Source organism: Arachis ipaensis, chromosome B3, assembly GCF_059453495.1.
Source record: "Arachis ipaensis isolate K30076 ecotype BB chromosome B3, ASM5945349v1, whole genome shotgun sequence".
In the NCBI taxonomy this organism is placed as follows: domain Eukaryota; kingdom Viridiplantae; phylum Streptophyta; class Magnoliopsida; order Fabales; family Fabaceae; genus Arachis; species Arachis ipaensis.
This window is the reverse complement of record NC_142438.1, coordinates 95,480,697-95,488,202: the sequence shown is the minus strand read 5'-3', so window position 1 is coordinate 95,488,202 and position 7,506 is coordinate 95,480,697. Positions and strand designations below refer to the sequence as shown.

General features: G+C 35.9%; 1 non-coding gene across 1 annotated transcript; it reads right to left on the bottom strand.

Moving 5' to 3' along the window:
* Positions 1-6,961: 6,961 nt before the first annotated feature.
* LOC148571652 (small nucleolar RNA R71) lies at positions 6,962-7,069 on the bottom strand. Its single transcript, XR_015908429.1, has one exon. It is a non-coding gene; the product is annotated as a small nucleolar RNA R71 (small nucleolar RNA).
* Between the last annotated feature and the right edge of the window lie 437 nt (positions 7,070-7,506).

Below are 7,506 nucleotides of genomic sequence, written 5' to 3'. Positions count from 1 at the left end.
TTTTGAAAAAGTCAAATCTAATTTTCGAAATTTTAAGAGAGAAAAAGGGAAAGATATATTTTTTTATTTTTTGAATTTTTAATGAGGAGAGAGAAGAAAATGAAAATGATGCATTGCATGAAATTTTTAGATCAAAACAATGAATGCATACAAGAATGCTATGAATGTCAAGATGAACACCAAGAACACTTTGAATGTCAAGATGAACACCAAGAACATATTTTTGAAAATTTTTATATGCAAAGAAAACATGCAAGACACCAAACTTAGAAATATTTCATGTTTAGACTCTATGGATGCAAAAATGCACATGTAAAACAAGAAAAGATGCAAAACAAGAAAAAATCAAGATCAAACAAGAAGACTTACCAAGAACAACTTGAAGATCATGAAGAACACCATGAATATATGAATTTTTCGAAAAATGCATGAATATGCAATTGACACCAAACTTTCAACTTGACTCAAGACTCAAACAAGAAACACAAAATATTTTTGATTTTTATGATTTTATGATTTTTTTGTATTTTCTTGTAATTTTTTTCGAAAATCATTTTGAAAAAGAAAAATAAGGATTCCAAAATTTTTAATATGAATTCCAGGAATCTTATGCTCTTTAGTCTAAAGCTCCAATCAAAGGGTCAGGCATGGCTTAGTAGCCAGCCAAGCTTTAGTATGTAACTTAGACATGACACGCCTGACATTCCCTATCCAGAAGAATTAGGCATGGCTTTACAGCCAGCCAGGCTTCAACATGCTTCATGAAACACTAGAATTCATTCTTAAAAATTCTGAAGAAATATATTTTTGAAAACATTTTTATTTTAAAATTTTTTTGAAAACAAAGGAGAAATTTTTGAAAGAATTTTTTTTTCAAATATTTTTGAAAATAAAACAAAAAGAAAATTACCTAATCTGAGCAACAAGATGAACCGTCAATTGTCCAAACTCAAACAATCCCTGGCAACGGCGCCAAAAACTTGGTGCACGAAATTGTGATCTCAGGCAACGGCGCCAGAAACTCTGTACGCACGTCTTAATAAATCGTTTTTCATTCACAACTTCGATACAACTAACCAGCAAGTGCACTGGGTCATCCAAGTAATAAACCTTACGTGAGCAAAGGTCGATCCCACGGAGATTGTTGGTATGAAGCAAGCTATGGTCACCTTGTAAATCTCAGTCAGGCGGATATCAAAAGGTTTTGGAGTTTTCGAATATTAATAATAAATAGAAAATAAGGATAGAGATACTTATGTAATTCATTGGTTAGAATTTCAGATAAGCGTATAGAGATGCATTCGTTCCTCTGAACCTCTGCTTTCTTGCTGTCTTCATCCAATCAATCTTACTCCTTCCCATGGCTGGCTTTATGTAAGGACATCACCGTTGTCAATGGCTACTTTTAATCCTCTTTGGAAAATGGACTGATGCACTGTCACTGCATGGCTAATCGTCTGGAGGCATCACCCTTGTCAATGGTTGCATCCCATCCTCTTGTGAAAATGGTCCAAGTGCTCTGTCACAGCACGGCTAATCATCTGAGGTTCTCGATCATACTGGAATAGGATTCACCCTCCTTTTGCGTCTGTCACTACGCCCAACACTCGCGAGTTTGAAGTTCGTCACAGTCATTCAATCCCAGAGTCCTACTCGGAATACCACAGACAAGGTTTAGACTTTCCGGACTCTCATGAATGCCGCCATCAATCTAGCTTATACCACGAAGATTCTGATTAAGAGATCCAAGAGATACTCATTCAATCTAAGGTAGAACGGAAGTGGTTGTCAGGCACGCATTCATAGGGAATGATGATGATTGTCACATTCATCACATTCAGGTTAAAGTGCGAATGAATATCTTAGAAGCAGAATAAGTTGAATTGAATAGAAAAACAGTAGTACTTTGCATTAATCTTTGAGGAACAGCAGAGCTCCACACCTTAATCTATGGGGTGTAGAAACTCTACCGTTGAAAATACATAAGTGAAAGGTCCAAGCATGGCCGAGAGGCCAGCCCCCAAAACGTGATCAATAGATCAGAAGATAATCCAAAGATGTCTAATACAATAGTAAAAAGTCCTATCTATACTAAACTAGTTACTAGGGTTTACAGAAGTAAGTAATTGATGCATAAATCCACTTCCGGGGCCCACTTGGTGTGTGCTTGGGCTGAGCTTGAATGTTACACGTGCAGAGGCTCTTTCTGGAGTTGAACACTAGGTTGTAACGTATTTCTGGCGTTCAACTCTGGTTTGTGATGTGTTTCTGGCGTTTAACTCCAGATAGCAGCATAGAACTGGCGTTCAATGCCCTTTTACGCCATCTAAACTCGGCCAAAGTATGGACTATTATACATTGCGAGAAAGCCCTGGATGTCTACTTTCCAACGCAATTGGAAGCGCGCCATTTTGAGTTCTGTAGCTCCAGAAAATCCACTTTGAGTGCAGGGAAGTCAGAATCCAACAGCATCAGCAGTCCTTCTTCAACCTCTGAATCTGATTTTTGCTCAAGTCCCTCAATTTCAGCCAGAAAATACCTGAAATCACAGAAAAACACACAAACTCATAGTGAAGTCCAGAAATGTGAATTTAACATAAAAACTAATGAAAATATCCCTAAAAGTAACTAGATCCTACTAAAAACATACTAAAAATAATGCCAAAAAGCGTATAAATTATCCGCTCATCAGTTACCAACAAGTAGCTCCTTGATGTATGTAAATCTGTGCTTGTTACGGCGCTCTCTTTGCTTTCCTTGCCGGTCAAGCCGGTCCATATTCTCAAGTATCTGATGTAGCAATTGGTTTGTTGAAGGTGCTTGTGATGTGGTAGGAGAAGGGATATCTTCCGCTGGTTCTGTGCTTCGGTTGATAGTGGCTGCTGGAGGTCTGATATACTTCCCGTTAGGGACATATAGATCATCCCGTGGAAGCATGGCCTTGGTGTCTGATGAGCGGATAATTTATACGCTTTTTGGCATTGTTTTTAGTATGTTTTTAGTAGAATCTAGTTACTTTTTGGGATGTTTTCATTAGTTTTTATGTTAAATTCACATTTCTGGACTTTACTATGAGTTTGTGTGTTTTTCTATGATTTCAAGTATTTTCTGGCTGAAATTGAGGGACTTGAGCAAAAATCAGATTCAGAGGTTGAAGAAGGACTGCTGATGCTGTTGGATTCTGACCTCCCTGCACTCAAAGTGGATTTTCTGGAGCTACAGAACTCAAAATGGCACGCTTCCAATTGCGTTGGAAATTAGACATCCAGGGCTTTCTATAAATATATAATAGTCCATACTTTGGCCGAGTTTAGATGACACAAATGGGCGTTGAATGCCAGTTCTACGCTGCTGTCTGGAGTTAAACGCCAGAAACACGTCACAAACCAGAGCTGAACGCCAGAAATACGTTAAAACCTGACGTTCAACTCCAGAAAAAGCCTCTGCACGTGGAAATCTAAAGCTCAGCCCAAGCACACACCAAGTGGGCCCCGGAAGTGGATTTATGCATCAATTACTTACTTCTGTAAACCCTAGTGACTAGTTTATTATAAATAGAACTTTTTATCATTGTATTCGCAGTCTTGGTTACTCCGGTTCCCTTCTGGGGCCGAGACCAATGAACTCCATTATCACTTATGTATTTTCAACGGTAGAGTTTCTACACTCCATAGATTAAGGTGTGGAGCTCTGCTGTTCCTCAAAGATTAATGCAAAGTACTACTGTTTTCTATTCAATTCAACTTATTCCGCTTCTAAGATATTCATTCGCACTTCAACCTGAATGTGATGAACGTGACAATCATCATTATTCCCTATGAACGCGTGCCTGACAACCACTTTCGTTCTACCTTAGATTGAATGTGTATCTCTTAGATCTCTTAATCAGAATCTTCGTGGTGTAAGCTAGATTGATGGCGGCATTCATGAGAATCCGGAAAGTCTAAACCTTTTCTGTGGTATTCCGAGTAGGATTTAGGGATTGAATGACTGTGACGAGCTTCAAACTCACGAGTGTTGGGCGTAGTGACAGACGCAAAAGGAGGGTGAATCCTATTCCAGTATGATCGAGAACCTCAGATGATTAGCCGTGCTGTGACAGAGCATTTGGACCATTTTCACAAGAGGATGGGATGTAGCCATTAACAACGGTGATGCCCTTACATAAAGCCAGCCATGGAAAGGAGTAGGATTGATTGGATGAAGGCAGTAGGAAAGGAGAGGTTCAGAGGAACGAAAGCATCTCTATGCGCTTATCTGAAATTCTCACCAATGATTTACATAAGTATTTCTATCCTTCTTTTATTATTTAATTTCGAAAACTCCATAACTATTTTATATCCGCCTGACTGAGATTTACAAGGTGACCATAGCTTGCTTCATACCAACAATCTCCGTGGGATCGACCCTTACTCACGTAAGGTTTATTACTTGGACGACCCAGTGCACTTGCTGGTTAGTTGTATCGACGTTGTGACAAATTATGAATTGAGATTAGAGCACCAAGTTTTTGGAGCCATTACCAGAGATCACAATTTCGTGCACAAAGTTTTTGGCGCCATTGCCGGGGATTGTTCGAGTTTGGACAACTGACGGTTCATCTTGTTGCTCAGATTAGGTAACTTTCTTTTTGTTTTATTTTCAAAAATTTTTCAAAAATTTTTCAAAAAAATTTCTTCTTTGTTTTCGAAAAAAAAAATTTTAAAATAAAAATGTTTACAAAAATATATTTTTCTTCAGAATTTTTAAGAATGAATTCTAGTGTTTCATGAAGCATGTTGAAGCCTGGCTGGCTGTAAAGCCATGTCTAATTCTTCTGGATAGGGAATGTCAGGCGTGTCATGTCTGAGTTACATACTAAAGCTTGGCTGGCTATTAAGCCTTGCCTGACCCCTTTGATTGGAGCTTTAGTCTAAAGAGCATAAGATTCCTGGAATTCATATTAAAAATTTTGGAATCCTTATTTTTCTTTTTCAAAATAATTTTCGAAAAAATTAAAAGAAAATACAAAAAAAATCATAAAATCATAAAAATCAAAAATATTTTGTGTTTCTTGTTTGAGTCTTGAGTCAATTTTTAAGTTTGGTGTCAATTTCATGTTCATCTTGCATTTTTCGAAAATTCATGCATTCATAGTGTTCTTCATGATCTTCAAGTTGTTCTTGGTAAGTCTTCTTGTTTGATCTTCATATTTTCTGGTTTTGCATCTTTTCTTATTTTTCATATGCATTTTTCGTTTGTTAGAGTCTAAACATGAAAGATTTCTAAGATTGGTGTCTTGCATGTTTTCTTTGCATCAAAAAATTTTTCAAAAATAAGTTCTTGATGTTCATCTTGACATTCAAAGTGTTCTTGGTGTTCATCTTGACATTCATAGCATTCTTGCATGCATTCATTGTTTTGATCTAAAAATTCCATGCATTGCATCATTTTCATTGTTTTTCTCTCTCATCATTAAAAATTCAAAAATAAAAAAAATATATCTTTCCCTTTTTCTCTCTTAAAATTTTGAAAATTAGATTTGACTTTTTCAAAAATTTTTAAAATCCAGTTGTTTTTATGAGTCAAATCAAATTTTCAATTTAAAAATCTTATCTTTTTCAAAATATTTTTTCAAAAATCAAATTTTTTTCATTTTTCTTAGTTATTTTCGAAATTTTCAAAAATATTTTTCAAAAATCTTTTTCTTATTTTTATCACAATTTTCGAAAATAACATCATCAATTAATGTTTTGATTCAAAAATTTCAAGTTTGTTACTTGCTTGTTAAGAAAGATTCAAACTTTAAGTTCTAGAATCATATTTTGTGATTTCTTGTGAATCAAGTCATTAATTGTGATTTTAAAAAGAAAAAAAAAATCAAATCTTTTTCAAAACTAACTTCAATCATATCTTTTCAAAAATATCTTCTTATCATATCTTTTTCAAAAATTTGATTTCAAAATATCTTTTCTAACTTCTTATCTTCTTATCTTTTCAAAATTGATTTTCAAATTTGTTTCAACTAACTAACCAACTTTTTGTTTGTTTCTTATCTTTTTCAAAACCACCTAACTAACTCTCTCTCTAATTTTCGAAAATATCTTCCACCTTTTTCAAAATTTCTTTTTAATTAACTAATTATTTTCATTTTTTATTTTAATTTTCGAAAATTACTAACCTTTTTCAAAAACTATTTTCGAAAATCACTAACTCTTTTTCAAAAATTATTTTCGAAAATTCTCCCTCTCTCTCATCTCCTTCTATTTATTTATTCATCTACTAACATCTCCTCATCTCACATCACTGCTTATATCCTTACCCTTGTGTTTGGATTCTTCATTCTTCTTCACCCCTATTCCTTTTCTTCTTCTACTAACAATAAGGAACCTCTTTACTGTGACATAGAGGATTCCTCTTCTTTTCTTGTTCTCTTCTCTTTCTTATGAGCAGGAACAAAGAAAAAGGCATTCTTGTTGAAGCTGATCCAGAACCTGAAAGGACTCTGAAGAAGAAACTAAGAGAAGCTAAATTACAACAATCTAGAGACAACCTTATTGAAAATTTCGAACAAATAAAGGAGATGGCAGCCGAACCCAACAACAATAATGCAAGGAGAATGCTTGGTGACATTACTGCACCTAATTCCAATTTACATGGAAGAAGCATCTCCATCCCTACCGTTGGAGCAAACAATTTTGAGCTGAAACCTCAGCTAGTTTCTCTGATGCAGCAGAACTGCAAGTTTCATGGACTTCCATCTGAAGATCTCTTTCAGTTCTTAACTGAATTTTTGCAGATCTGTGATACTGTTAAGACTAATGGAGTAGATCCTGAAGTCTACAAGCTCATGCTTTTCCCTTTTGCTGTAAGAGACAGAGCCAGAGTGTGGTTGGACTCTCAACCCAAAGACAGCCTGAACTCTTGGGATAAGCTGGTCACGGCTTTCTTAGCCAAGTTCTTTCCTCCTCAAAAGCTGAGCAAGCTTAGAGTGGATGTTCAGACCATCAGACAGAAGGAAGGTGAATCCTTCTATGAAGCTTGGGAGAGATACAAGGAACTGACCAAAAAGTGTCTTTCTGACATGCTTTCAGAATGGACCATCCTGGATATATTCTATGATGGTCTGTCTGAATTAGCAAAGACGTCATTGGACACTTCTGCAGGTGGATCCATTCACCTAAAGAAAACGCCTGCAGAAGCTCAAGAACTCATTGACATGGTTGCTAATAACCAGTTCATGTACACTTCTGAGAGGAATCCTGTGAGTAATGGGACGCCTATGAAGAAGGGAGTGCAAGGCCATTGAAAGCAGAGGTTCAGAGGAACGAAAGCATCTCTATGCGCTTATCTGAAATTCTCACCAATGATTTACATAAGTATTTCTATCCTTCTTTTATTATTTAATTTCGAAAACTCCATAACTATTTTATATCCGCCTGACTGAGATTTACAAGGTGACCATAGCTTGCTTCATACCAACAATCTCTGTGGGATCGACCCTTACTCACGTAAGGTTTATTACTT